Source organism: Hylobates moloch, unplaced genomic scaffold (assembly GCF_009828535.3).
Source record: "Hylobates moloch isolate HMO894 unplaced genomic scaffold, HMol_V3 SCAFFOLD_17, whole genome shotgun sequence".
Lineage (NCBI taxonomy): Eukaryota > Metazoa > Chordata > Mammalia > Primates > Hylobatidae > Hylobates > Hylobates moloch.
Genome location: NW_026652292.1, coordinates 28086050 through 28100930, shown reverse-complemented (window position 1 = coordinate 28100930; position 14881 = coordinate 28086050). Strand labels below are relative to the sequence as shown.

Here is a 14881-nt window from a genome sequence, read left to right as displayed (position 1 = left end):
ATAGGAAATTCACTTATGTAAAAAAACAAAACAAAACAAAAAAACCTAATTTCTATTCTATTGATTAGTAAGTTTAAAATTCTCTGTATACCTTTGGCTTCAGAATGATGGATATCACATTAAATAGGGAACTATCAGGAAAATCATCCAAACCTCTCCCACTTCATCTCACAACCTTACAAACCATTTGGCATGCTCAGATAGAGCTGGGTTGAACTGCATGTTTCACTGCCAAGCAATATTCATGAAGATCCTATTCCATGCATTGATGGCCACTTAAGGAATGAAATTGGGCTACATAATCAGTTGAATTTAATTCAATCTTTTTGGTACAGCCATGTTCAAGGTTAGAACAAGGTACACAGAATCTGGTATTAGACTTCCTGTAGAAACTCAAGAAACATTTCCAAGGTTGGAATTTGAAGGAAAGGTAATTTTGCTCATGAAACACATACATAAGAGTTTTCCATAGATTTTTTTGTAGATTCAGTTTGATGTACTACTATGGGTTGGTAACAAACTAAAATATAAGCAAAGTTTATCATACTAGCCTACACCAATAAGAAATAATATACAGCCACAGTTTCCACCATGAACAAATAAACAAAAACTGTAAACAATTCAATGCCTTGGAGTAGAGTGACCAAAAAAATGTCAACTTTCCTATAAGACATTCAATTATTCTGTTAGGAGATCCTTCAGTTATAGAATCTGTAACCCTATTTCAGACATTTGGCCAAAGGCACCTGTTGGTAGAAGAGCTGAGGCAGGACTGGCTTGTTTGTCATAATATAAAAGAGTCTTGGAGGATGTCTGGGGTCCAGGGTCTAAAACCCCTCGTGGCCTTTGGAACACCAAGCTCTGTGCCAAAGGGTGGAAGGCTGCCCTGCCGCACCACAGATCTAAGCCCAGGGCATAAAACCCCTTGTGGCTTGGATGGAATCCAGGGCTCAGGGCATACAACCCCTTGTAGCCTCTGGAATGTGCACAGACTTGTTGGTTGCTCTCCCAGGCTTGTAAACATGCTCTCCATTATCTTAAGCAGCAGAAAATATTCTATATGTGTCAAAGAAAATGCTAAACTGTCACAGCTACACTTGATGCACTGCTACCTTTCTATCCCACCAATAAATAGTGTGGGCTCCCAGAGCTCGGGGCCTTCGCAGCCTCCAATCTAGCGTTGGCCCCCTGGATACACTTTATGCACCCTTAACTTGTCTTTTCTCATTCCTTTGACCCTGCTGGACTTTGTAGCCCCGACGGCCTGGTGTTGGGCTTGATCACCCCAATAGGCACCAAGGTCATCTTGGGAATATTTCCCTTCTGTTGGGTGTACCCCTTTGAACAGTCTAGAAGGCTGGCCCCAATCTTCTTGCTTCTTAAGTGTATTGCCTCAATGTATCCAAATAAATCAAATTACTAGAAAAGAAAACTAACCTCCAACATGAAAAATGTAGAGAAGTATATAAATGTTGTCCAGAGTTTCATAATGAGTTCTCTCCTTTTGTTCTCTCAGCAAACATCCAATGTGTTCTTGCCATTTGTCAAAAACAAGGCTAGGCCTTTTTGGTAAAAGGAAGACTCAGTGGCTTTGTTCTCCAGATGCTTACAGTGTGATAGGTGAGACCTAGACAGTCATGCAGAGACTTTTGAAAAGATGTTTTTACAGATACACTTAGACTAAGCAAAGGCTCTGACACACTCACACCATGAGGAATCTAAGCTAAGAGTGAGATAGGTAGGTGGGGGTCAGAGAATGCTTCTTGGAGAAGCAGATTCTTGGTCTTTATCCTGAAGACCCAGTAAGATTTGGCCAGGTGAAGGTGAGTGGGAGCACTGGTCAGCTGGATATTAGCACAGAGTGTGAGTGTCAACACAGTCAACTCCAGAGTTAGTAATGGAAGATCCCAATAGATTTCATGACTAAAAGACCTGAATTCTGAAAGAATAACTTTCTAAAATAGCAGCTTTTAATGGTCATGTTTAATCTCGACCACATACTGCACCTCATCTGACATTGAAGCATGGCATTATCTGTGGCACTTGACACAATGCCTTGTCCAAAAGTGTTCATTAAATGGCTGAGTTGAATTGAAATCCCATCACCTCAATCCTAAATTTTAACTAGTCTTCTTGTGTAGAGTGATTTCTTGCTGAACTATATATGTATATCAGTATATGTATGGCTTTGTGCTTTGTGGCAAAATCATCGGGGAAATTGTAGGGATTAGTGAAGGAACCACCATGAAAATATTCTGAGGCATATCATCAAAAATATAAAACCATGTTAAGCTTTTGGTAGTGAAGGGAGGTATGGTGCTTCTTTCTAAGCTGAGTAGGAGGTTCAAAGCCAAACTTGAAAATGAATAGAAACCTTACAAATCATGAAACTCAAAGCTAATTTCTGTATTAATGTAAGATATAAGTATGGGAGAATAGAAAACATAATTCTGAATATCCTATTCATTATATACAAAGCTAGTATTATTGGTCTTGGATAGAGTATGAGAAAATAATCTATTTTCCCTAAATTGCTAGTCAATGTATATTTGTCTTGTTACCTGCTTTCTCTCCAGAACTGAGCACAGGGGCCCTCAATAAACATTATAGAATGAATAAAGTAATTAATGATGAATCTGAACCTTTCAAACACCCTTGCAAGGTTTCCTTTGGGAACAACAGTAAGTGATTATAAGACTGACTCAAATTAAAGCGAACAGACAGGCCTAAAGCTAAAAGGCCTCTATGAGGCTGAAACCTGTTGCTTTGGGCTATAATTAATTGATCTCACTTGTTATAGAATATACTGATACACTCACTGAAGGATGAAAAAGAAAATGAATTTTCTTTCTAACTGTATTTTTAAGCCTTGAGAAATGTGTACATGTTACATATAAGATATATGTATATATAAAATCCCTATACCTTTGACTTTTTTTGTATTTGAGATTCATACATTTGAATCTATCTATCCTGTCTATTATCTATGTATCTATCTATCTACCTATTTTCCATCTATTCTATCATCTATCTATTCTATCTATGATCTCAGTACATGTATATAGAGCACAAAAGGTACAAGAATGCAATAGTTAAAACAACGTGGGTTCTCAAGGGTGCCATGATTTAATTTCAGCTCCAAAAAGAACCAACTGTGTGACCTTGGGCAAGTTGCTTAACTGTTCTGTTCCCTAGTTTTATCTTTAAAACTGAGATTGACAGTATTTACTTGAAAGTCTTGTTGTGAACATTAAATTCATGTGAGATATTTAGAATGATGCCTGAAATATTGTAAGTGCTAAGTGTTAGGTTTTATTATTCTACTCCATTTTCCCAGTCATCTTTCTTATTTTTAATCCTTAAGTAACAAAATTCAAAATACTTTAAAAATAACATATAGGATTATTTGGATGAGAGGCAAAAAAAAAGTCATTCACTTAGCAAATAAGGGATTGTTTTATTTATGATAGAAAATACATGGTCACACACATGGATACTAAAAGTGTAAGAGAAAAAAAATCTTGGCAAGGACATTGTTTAGTTTAGGTATGAATTCTAAAAAATAAAATACGTTGAAAGTGTAAACTCAGGGGTACATTCTGTTTCCAAACACAAACTAAGAATTAAAAAATCAAAATGACAGACTTTTGCTAATCTGCTTAGGAAGGCATAAATTATTAATCAGACTCCAGGCAACAATGTTGAATACCAACTTTAATAAAACGCCTGCCTGGAGGAAGGTGAGGGCTGGCAGCCCCGTTATTGAAAGGTGGGCTGCCCTATCAACTTGCTTAGTCTTCCTGGCTCTCAGGACACCACTGATAGGGCTTCCTTCGAAATAGGCTCATTTGAAAGTGGTCAGAATTATAAAAAATTAAGTTGTGAGCATGAGATAGAAAAGTGTATTTTCACTGGCGTGCATGAGCTTGAAGAGGAAATCAGTTGTAAAAATATTTAAGAGATGCTTTTGTAGCTTACATGAGAAGAATTTCACCTAGTAAGCATTTATTGAGCCTTCCCTATGTGCTTACAGTTACAAGGGATGCCCTCATCTTAAAACTCTCATCTTGAGATGGAAAAATGACATTTTAAAGCCATTTTCTCCTTTCTCCCCCAACCTGGATTTATCTATTCCATAAAGCATCTTATGTTTGTATCAGGTGGGCTTTTGCTGTGCAGGGAATCAAATAATGGATTTTCCCAAAAGTCTTGGCTGAATATCATTCTTAAGAATACTTGTCAATCAGGTAAAACCTAAATTGGAAAGTACTTGACAAACTCAGCATCTCCTTAGTAGTCAGAGTCTTGTAGCTGCCTTTTTGGATTGTGGAGTTTAACATGCAGTCCAAATGTCACTTCTCGCTTTAAAGTCTTTTGTAAGATTATAGACATTAGTGCATATTTTAAAATCCAAAATGGGACAGGTTTGGCTCTCATCTTCTGTGATTGGTTTCTCTAACCAGCCATGATAAAAAGATTATCATACAAAGAAAAAAGAGAAAAAAGCCATTTAAAAATCCATTTTGGTTTAGTGAGAAATTGGGAAGCAAACATATGCTCAATTAATGTTCAGAACCTGCAAGTTGCAAAGCAAACTTTTTATTCTATAGTGCCCAATTAATCCAGCCTGGGGTTTCAATAATTTCTCCTTTGTCTGCCCACCACATAAAAATCTTTTATTACATCAAATTAAACTCAGTTGCTTGAGAGCACTTTACTCTTATGTTGCTTCCAACTTCTTATTTTAAATAAAGTACCCGTCCTCCCTAGCGGTACATTTGGGGAGAAAGTGGTTTTTCAGATAATCACTAAGCACCTTGCTCTGTCCACTCATGTACTGAGGTCATCTCTTCAATTTAATTTCATTGCTTTTTGGAACACAAAGTACATGCCCATTTAAACTCAAGAAGAAAAAGTTTTCTAAGAAAAACAAACCACAGTGCTCTTTGGAAAGATATTTTGGAGTGTGGTAACGGAATCAAAAGTGAACTTGAGGAAGAAAAAAAAGTATAAGACAAAAAATCTAAATATAGCGCTTGCATTTGACATTCCTGCATTCTTATCTTAAATGCAGTTTTCTTCCAGGTAATCGCATTTACTATGAATGCAAAAGTTATTGCTGAGCAGGCACTTTTTGTATCTGGAGGTTTGGGACCACCTCCTCTTGGGTACATTAACTTGTAAGTGACTTCACTTCATTCTGTTGTCTTAATTAGGACCCGCCTGAAACATCTCTCTCTCTCTCACTCGCTTTATAAAAAAGCAGGTCAGTCAGAGAGTGAAAATGTGGAACTGACATTTATCACGAGGCCACACTAATAGAATTAAACCTTTATGAAACACTGACAATATCTCTACTAGATACTTTTAAACAAGTAGCTTAATATGAGAATAATTGTTGGGAGAAAAGTCGCTGAACTTGGTTCAAATGAGGAGTCAGCATTTAATATAACAGTCATGGTAGATTTTATCATTTTGCATTGGTAATTAGACTGACCACACGCCATTTTGATTGGTGTTAAATTAGAAACTGTTGCTAAGGGGAGCTTAGAATATTTTGTTGAGTACGAAACTGAGCAGTTGCAAATATATATATATTTTGTATATATATATGTGTGTGTGTATATATATACATATAGTTACATATGTTATATATACATATATATGTTATATATACATATAGTTATATATGTTACATATACACACATACATATGTGTATATATACATACAGTTGCATATATATATGTGTGTGTGTGTGTGTATATATATATATATTGTTTTGAGGTGAAGTTTTGCTCTTATCGCCCAGGCTGGAGTACAATGGCATGATCTGGGCTCACTGCAACCTCTGCCTCCTGGGTTCAGGTGATTTCCTGTCTCAGCCTCCTGAGTAGGTGGGATTATAGGTGCCTGCCACCACATCTGGCTAAGTTTTTTGTATTTTTAGTAGAGAGGGGGTTTCACTATGTTGGTCAGGCTGGTCTCAAACTCCTAACCTCAGTTGATCTGCCCGCCTTGGCCTCCCAAAGTTCTGGGATTAGAGGCATGACCTACCATGCCTGGCCTGCAAATATTTTAAAATGGTTGCTAGTAGATTAATGAGACTCTCTTTCTTTTTTAATTCTGCAAAAGGAGATTTAAGCTTTGCAGTTAAAAATATGATAAGCTCATTTTAATGACTGAAACCTATACTATACACTAGAAGACAATTGCTTTTTGAAGTAAAAATGCATATCTCAAAATACAGACCAACATGTTAGTAAATTTTTGTCTACAATTATACAAAGTTCACTTTTAGAAAAAAAAGACACTCATTTTATAATTTATATGGTTAAGGTGGGCTGTGTTTGTTCCATCTTATAGAGTTAGATATAAATTTACAACTTTTCATTTCCCACTGAATTATCCACTATGTAATCAAGTGGGCAAATTCATTATTAATGACACATTCTGGCCATAAGCTTGGCAAAGCATATTTTTTTTGAGGATCTGTTAATATGGTCAAAGATCATATTAGTATTCCAAACGTTAGTATTAATCTCTGTAAGTTTTAATTAAGAGACCCAAGGATACCTTTTGATTAAATGGTTTTTGTTTAGTTTGTCTTTTTGGTGTTTTAAATATAATTATAATTCCCCTTTACTTTTTGTTCATGCAGATAAGAAGGAAGAGAACCAGGTCAATCATTTTTCAACATGATGTCAGTCATTGTATAAACCAGTGGTCCCCAGACTTTTGGATTTCATGGAACATTAACAGTTTTATTTTTTAAAAAGGAGAGGATTGACATTGAGTTACTTGCCAAATTTAAATTTTGCCAAGGAAAAAGCCATCATAATCTTTCCCCATATTTCCATGAAAGAATTGACATTTTAACTTCAAAGCAGTGGGAAGGTCACTGTCTGAGTTCTTTAAATCAAATAAATTGAGATTTATGAGAAACACAATAGGTTGTCATCATTTCTCATATCTAACCACTGACCAAAAATTTTTTTGTTTCAAAGATGGATACAACTTTGGGTCTCCTGGGGAATCACTGATTTGATAAGGTTTACTCAAAACTGCCGTCAACCCATTACAAATGAAACAAAACCCCAAACCTTATCATATGTCTCCCTAGCAATGGTCAATATTTTGAGGGAAAATGTTAATTCTTCTTTGCAATAGGAAATTTACAAAATGTAGGAACACATGAAATTCCTAAAGAAGCCTACATCCTTATCTTCACTGCAAGTATCCACATTTGTCCCTTCGCAGAATAATTATAAATAATAATATTCGGAATTTAAATTTCCTCTTTAATTTTTAATGCCAGAATTAAATGGTGATGATAAAAAGCAATAACATTCAACAACTAGAAATCAAGCCACAGCAGAGAAAGATAGAGACAAGAGAACAAAATAAATCAAATATATCCATGGATAAGTCATTCATCTCTGTGGTCATCAGTTATCTCACAGTTAAATGAAGAGTATTAGATAAAGTCATCTTTAAGCCCCTTCCTGTGTCTCACATTGTCTGATTATATTTCTAATGATCAAACTTTCCTTGAAGGCTAGATTAACTACATGGCTTTTTGAATGGTGGCAATAGAAAGAATAGAATATAATGAAAATGGCTCATCAATGTCAATCATATAAAACGTGACTGTATTAAGAGGGTTTCTTCCTCCCTCCCTTCCTCCGTCTTTCCCTCCCTCCCTCTCTCTCCCTCCTTCCTTCTCCCACCTTCCTTCCCTTTCTCCTTTCCTCCTTCCCTCTTTCTTTCCTTGTTTTTGTGGGGATTGTTTTCTGGTGGCATGGTAGTGGTGTGTACATGTGTATGTGTTTGTGTGTGTGTGTGTGTGTGTGTGTGTGTGTGAAATTTTACTTGGTAACTCATTCAGAACAAATACCAAATTGTGATAGTAATGAAGTAACAAAATAATTGTGGTCATAAAAAAATTATTTTTACTTACCAGATAAAGAAGCACACAAACACTATCTTACTTAGCTCTACCCAGAGCCCCAAATGCTACATCCATGGTAATGTCAACGAGCTGAGAATGGACTGATGCCCTTAGTGGGTGCTGTGAGGTTGAGGTGTCCCTCCCCTCTCAATGCAATGAACAGGTGTCATTTTAGCTACCTTCCTGAAACACCCCCTCCCTCATAAAGATCCGTCTGAAGGCAGAAGAAGATAATTTATTCTCTTATAAAAAGTACCATCATGTTCAGAAAAATGGCCCACACAATGCTTTCTACTATAATTATAAATTCTGACACACGCTTGTAGATGATTTTCCAAAAATGAATAATTTAAGAACATCTTCCTCAGCCTTCACATCTGCCAAGCTCTGGTCAAAATAATCAAATCATTCCCATGCCCTCTGCTGCTCTGTAGTTCTGAGGGAGTCACACTTTTACTTCTAAGACATCACAACTGTTTGTTAACAGCACATTCATTAAGTGCTTGGCTCAGACGGAGATTCCCTGGAAATTCAAACCAAAAAAGGGCTAAGTAAAGAGGATACAAGTATAGCAGGGTCATTTTGATTTACTGTGTAATTATTGCTATGTGAAATGCATGTAAAATACTTACAAGAGGGTGTGACATAGAAAAGCTCAATAAAGGTTAGTTTATTATTTATTATCATTATTATTTGGATGTATAAAAATTCTGAGCCAAGATACTGGTGAGTACTTTATATATATACACACACACACACACATATATGTATACACATACACACACAAACATATATATTATCAACTCTTTTCCTTCTATCCACTATATATATATGTGTGTGTATAGATACATATGTTCTGAGTATATATATACACACGTGTGTGTACATATATACACACACGTGTGTCTGTATATATACACCATGTAAAGTACATATATACATATATACACACCATATATGTACCATATATACATCATATATATATACCATATGTATATACACACACATATATTATCAACTCTTTTCCTTCTGTCCACTATATATATGTGTGTGTGTAGATATATACACTCTGAGCATATATACACACACATATGTGTGTGTGTATATGTGTATATATGTATATATATATTTACCATGTAAAGAGGTGGGGGCTTGCTGTCTTGTAGCTCTGCCTTTCATCATGCTATATCATACACAGGATCCAAATGGGTGACAAGTAGAATACTTGGTCTATATTATTACTGTATACTTTGGATTGCAGGCATCAGAAGAATACATGGTTTTTCTATTTAGCATGCAGGACAATAAAGATAACAGAAGGAAAAGAGTTGATATTCTTCAATGCACTAAGGAAATCTTTTCCTTGATTCTGATGTGATTTCAGACCACTTTAAAAAAGATATTCCTCTGGTTAATTTACGATCCACCCAGAGTTATCTCCCTTAGATGGTGATTTTTTAAAGGTAATTTTCAAGTTTGCATTTTATGGTAGAGAAGAGTAGTGTGTATAAATATGTTAATGATGTAATTATGTTTATAAAGTGGCATTTAACAGTAGCACTATTTATAAAGAGGAAAATGCACTCTATGTAAAAATGGCAATTTTGATTCTATTTCTGTTCTTATGTTTCCCTCTGCTGTAAAAATTTACGTCCTCATCTCTTTCCATTTTACTCACTTGGACACTTCCCCAAGTTAATTTTTTCTTGCTGTTTTCTCTTCCTATAACTTATGAGGTCTCTTGGATATCTTTTGGCCAGACCTACCAATTTAGGAAATTAGAGAAAAAGAAAAACACAGTGTTCTTTCAAGTGCTGAAATATGAAGATAAATCATACCCTGTGGTATGCTAGCTTTATGTGCCTCATCTTCTTCATAAGTCATTTCTCTCACAAGATAGTACCACATATACTAAGAAAAGCTTGCAACCCATGCTGCCCATTTACATGACAAATCAAATTTAATATTAACACTCTGGCATTAATGAAACTCTACCTCTTATAAATCACAGCAAGGTGATCTGATTGCTGGAAGAAACCAGCACCCAATGGTGTTAGTGTAAAGATATTGAACAGATGAAATAATCTCTAATAGTCTCTGCATACGAGTCTACTCCACATTTACAAATGTGTGCTCAGAGCATTCAGCCTTCAATAAGTTTTCTTTGTTGGAAGAGTTGAAAATTTCTTGGATAGTTCAATTTTGAACAACTAGACTGTTGGCTGTAGATGGCTCCCTCTGACCCAACTATTTTGTAGTAATTTTGAATGCACCACTTTTTTGAAGGGTTATTTATACTCTCCTCTCTTCCCTTATCTTCCTACTTTGTGGGTGATAGCATCACAAACACTATATACATTTGGTTCAATAGTTAATTAGAGAGAACCTGAAGTTCCTCATGAGATTGTTTTGAAAAAGAGAGGCTTCTGTACGAATAGAAACTTAACAAAGTAGACCAGTTAATCTTTGGAAAAGGCAAGCTGGAACAAAAATACTACTATTTAGTTTCAGTAAAGTGCTTCAAGCACTTATCTGTCTTCAAAATAAAATAAAAATCCCAAGGGAGAAAACAACATGAAAAAAAAAGAAGAAAAGAAAATCAGCCCATATGCTGCATTTCTGTATTTCTTCTCTAATATTCTTGGAACACTGTCACAACTGGGTGCTGTGTTTGCGTGTGTGTATGCCTTCTTCTTCCTGCAATTCTCCTATTACCATAATGTTCTTGAATCTTTGAATTTAGAATCATTATTCAGAAAAATATTTAAACCAGAGAAGGTTTGATTATCTACATTTTCACTTTTTTTGTGAAGTAAATAAAATGTGTTCAGTAGAAACTGACTAGGTTGAAACTCTGTTAAGAATGCAATTCAGACTGAGTCACTGCTTGTTATTTTTGTAAGTGAGACCCTAATTCTGATGGACACCAAAGAATAAGCAGCCGTGACTAAGCAAGAAGCACAAGGCAACTGGATTCTGCTGGATGTTATCTCTTTTGGAACACATTTCAAACTTTAGAACAGATTTTTAAATTGGAAGTTGAAACCTGCAGGCTGTCAGCAGAAGAGGCTGATTCACCCTACAGAAGTTATCTTACTCCAAGTTCCAGGCAGAGTATTTTAAGGAGTAGGTTACCTAAAATGTGTTGTGGTACATCAAGGAAAGAAATGAAACAGAAAAACTTGGAGTAAGGATGACACAGGTATCTAAACAGCTTTTGGATGTTCAACATATATTTATTTGAATGGGGAATTCTTTGACTTAAATGGCCTTAGTTCAGCATAACTTGTGAATGTTCACGGATTTCTGAAACAGTCATTACACATTTTTTTCCCGCAAATATTTCTTTTGTTCTTGGCGGGTGGGGGGGGGGGCACTCTTCATGTAGAACTTTTGGAGTTCTAAATATAATGCTATTATTGTTATTGAGTAAATTAGAAGTAAGGAAGTAGAGTCTTGGAAAGGTCGGAAATAAGAAAATCTTATACTGATGATGGTAAATTCTTTATTAATTGGCCATTGCTTTCATTTGGAATCATTCAGCAGTTACCAAAAGTCTAGATATTCAGAAAACCATAAAAATATTTGTAAGTCCCCTAAATTAGAGGAAGTACAGAAATAATAGCAATAATGATTTGACCTGTCACAAATATTAAGATAGTGCTTAGAGAATACTAACTTGTCTACAGAGAAAAAGTTGTTATACTCTTATGTTAGATAACAAAATCCATTCTGCAGCTGAACTCCAGGGAGAAATGCATGGAGTGACCCACTAGAGGTCCCTTCCAACTAAAAAAAGTTTGAATAGTTCAAAGGATTCAGCCTTAGTGTGTTGGCATTCATGACTGCAAAGCAACTACGGGGCCAGAAGGGGGGACCACACATTTCAATTCCTTAGGAAGATTGTAGTTTCACTCAGAATATTGGTCACATTTCGTTCCTTTTAAAGAAATCTCTATGTGGGACATTCCCTCAATTAGTCCTAATTTTCAGAACTTGTTGCAATGTATTGCTATAATAATACAGTATCATATAATATCCTGTTGACTGTAGCTGTGCTTTCTAGAAAATTTTTAGCTGTTTTCAAGTGTCTCAAGCAGTATTTTGCAAGGTACATTTTTTTCTTAAAAAGGAAGAGTGCCTCACTAAGTTTTTCCTTGCAAAGCTGATGGAAGTGGTGGGTGGAAGAGGTAGGGTACACGTTTTTCGATACTAGGCAACTTGGTAGAAAATGATTATGTTTCCATATATTATCTTTGCAGAGTTAGCAGTACAAAATGTAAGTGCAATAAATTGGTGTAAAAGCCAGATAGTAAAGGGACTAAAAGTCCCTATGGAGATACCAAACTGTCACTTTCTTGTAATGGTAGCAAAAGATAATCATAGACACAAATACAGTAGAACTGAATTGGTGCCATTTTCCTTCAAAAATGGGCTGCTGCCTCTTAGTTCTTCTGAAGAAATTGGTTGCTTCCTCTGTTTCAAAAGTATGGCATGAACCATTACATTAGGTGGGAAAAGATCTGTCTTTTATTTTCCTTCAGTACCTTTTTAATTAGAACACGCCAAAGAGCAAAAGGGGATGAGATACAATCCTATGTGATTGCATTTTCCAGTCAGTTGCTGGATTTCTTTTAAGTTTCTGAGCTCTGCATTGACAATCTGGCCTCTGGCATAAACTTTACCCTCCTGGTTATGACATAATGAAGACATCTGCTCAAGCATACCCCTTTCTTCACACAACTGGTTTTATGGTTCTCTCGAATAGCAAGCATAGAGCCATGCAAGTACTATTACACACGGGATGATGCTCAAGTCTCAAGTGAAACTGGAGGAGATTTTTTTTTCTCTCTCTCTCAAAGTAAAATCCTAACGGTTTTCCTTTTCAGGTAAAGCTTTCAGCAAGAAAAGAAAGAAAATAAGCAACCCTTGGGACTATTCATATAAGCACATTTGTTAGTCCTTCTTGGAAGAGTTGTACATTAACTAGGCATATCCCCGCATTCCTTTTCCAACACAGGGAGGAGTTTGCAACCCCCTGGATAATTAACCACTCAGAAAGCCCATATTTTGGTCTGCACCCCTCCAGAGCAGCCATATATGTACACAACAGCCACTCCTGCAACATTCTTGCAGGGAAAACCTCTTCCTTCTTTCCCACTGTGTGCTTTACAAAGTGAAAGTGAAGATTCGCAGAGACACGGTCTGATACACCTCTATAGTGTGACTATCATCATTTAAATATATATAGATATTTTAATGGGAGTGGGAGAGAGAAACGTGTGGCTATTCCAGATGATTAAACTTCTTGGTTCTTGAATGTTCTGATTCATAGTTAACTCAGGTGGCCAGCCCCTTGCACTAACAGAGACCTGCATTTAACTCCCCATAAAATATGGATTTTATTGCAGCAGTGACACTTCTTAGCACCACGCTGACCTCTCCAGCATCTCCCATCTCGAGATCTACGGTAACTCATGGCAGAATATCTAACTACGGAAGAAGTAATCTCAGCTCTGCAACTGCTGCAGTCCACAACATTGCAGCGTCCCTTTTTATTAAATTCTGGGATTAACGCATTGGGGGCTCCAATTTTCCTGCATCTGGCACCTAAAACCAAGCGCACTCCAACCACTCTCCAATCAGTCCGGGGAAGGGTTTATCCCCCCCAGATCTGAGCCTGGCCAGCCGTGGAGGAGCACGAGCAAGCTGCGCCTTCCACATGACTTTTCCCTGGACAGTGTGCTCCATTTTCGGAGTCCAATGTTGGACTTTCCTTGCAACCTAAGCATTTCTGTCGTAGATGAGCCGGCAGGCGTTGCCCGGAACGTGCAAGCTAACAGTTTTCTTTAGCTCCTTCTCCCAGCCAAATCGTCTCTTTAGTTTAAGTTTTCCTTACTGGGAGCATTCCAGAGTTTTCAGACTACCTGATTTTCTGCTTTACCCCCAAAGCTAAGAAATGTAACTCAGCCCAAGCAGTCACCACACAGACCCTTATGATGCGGGCAGGTGGAGATAAATCAAGCCCCAAACGGTTCGCCGGCTCCTGCACGCACCAGTGCCCTTTGGTAATTGACCAGCCAACTTTGCAAATGCCGGAGCTCCCCTGGCAGCCTCTGCCGGCGTAGAGAAAGGCAGTGGGTTCTTCTCCGGCGGCCCGCTTCCCGGTGCCCCCACCCAGCTCCACGGCGGATCGGTCTTACCAGGAGGCGGAGGAGCGGCGCCCAGGCTCCCCGGGAAGCGGCGTCGGTCCTGAGCAGCGGCAGCAGCGCCGCCCGCGCAGCCGGACCCGCGCGCCCGCCCCGACCAGGGCTCGCAGGCTGAGAGCATCCCTCCCAACTCCGCGCGCAGCACCCACCGGGCGGAGAGGGCTCTCTCTCTGATTGGCTTCCATCAACGCTACGGAATAAAAAAAAAAAAAAAGGGAGATGTATGCATGGCCAACGGAGCCCGAACCCACCTCTGCTCGCCTTCCTGCGCCCGCGGAGACCCTGCGACCCGCCTAGGCTGCTCCTGCCTCCGCCGCCGCCGCGGTCGCCGGCTCTGCCTTTCTTGCTGTCGCGGCTGAAACTGCAGCTCTCGGGATGCGAAGGTTACGGGCTCGGGAGAGCTGGCTCTTGTGGGCACACACTGATTTGCAAGTGAATGAAGTGGGAGGGAGCAAAGAGAGGAGGACTTTGTTAAAGAGGCCCAGTGCCTGCCCCCGCCCGCCCCTTCCCCTTGACAGAATGACTCCCAGTGTTTGAAGTCCTGAGCAATTCGCTCCCTGGAACACTCTTTCAGCCCCAGGGTTTCCCTTCCTTTTTCTTTCTTTCTTTCTTTTTTTTCTTGGAGGGGGTTTAAGATATACTCAGAACTTGTATGACTCCGTCTGTTGCCTCTTTTATACTATCAAAATGCACCTTGTGCTATTATCAGCAACGGTCTGTTCT

The 14881-nt window shown here is 38.0% G+C and overlaps 1 protein-coding gene across 2 annotated transcripts in view; it reads right to left on the bottom strand.

The window, feature by feature from the left end:
* CDH6 (cadherin 6) overlaps nt 1-14604 on the bottom strand; it is a 137133-nt gene extending 122529 nt beyond the window's left edge. Inside the window, exon 1 of one of the 2 annotated variants that reach the window (XM_032135664.2) lies at nt 14410-14604. The gene's annotated coding sequence lies outside the window, so the exon portion shown is untranslated. Of the gene's footprint in view, nt 1-14152; nt 14226-14409 lie in introns of those variants that run through there. The other variant, XM_032135665.2, reaches the window with a different exon arrangement.
* Nucleotides 14605-14881: the final 277 nt, after the last annotated feature.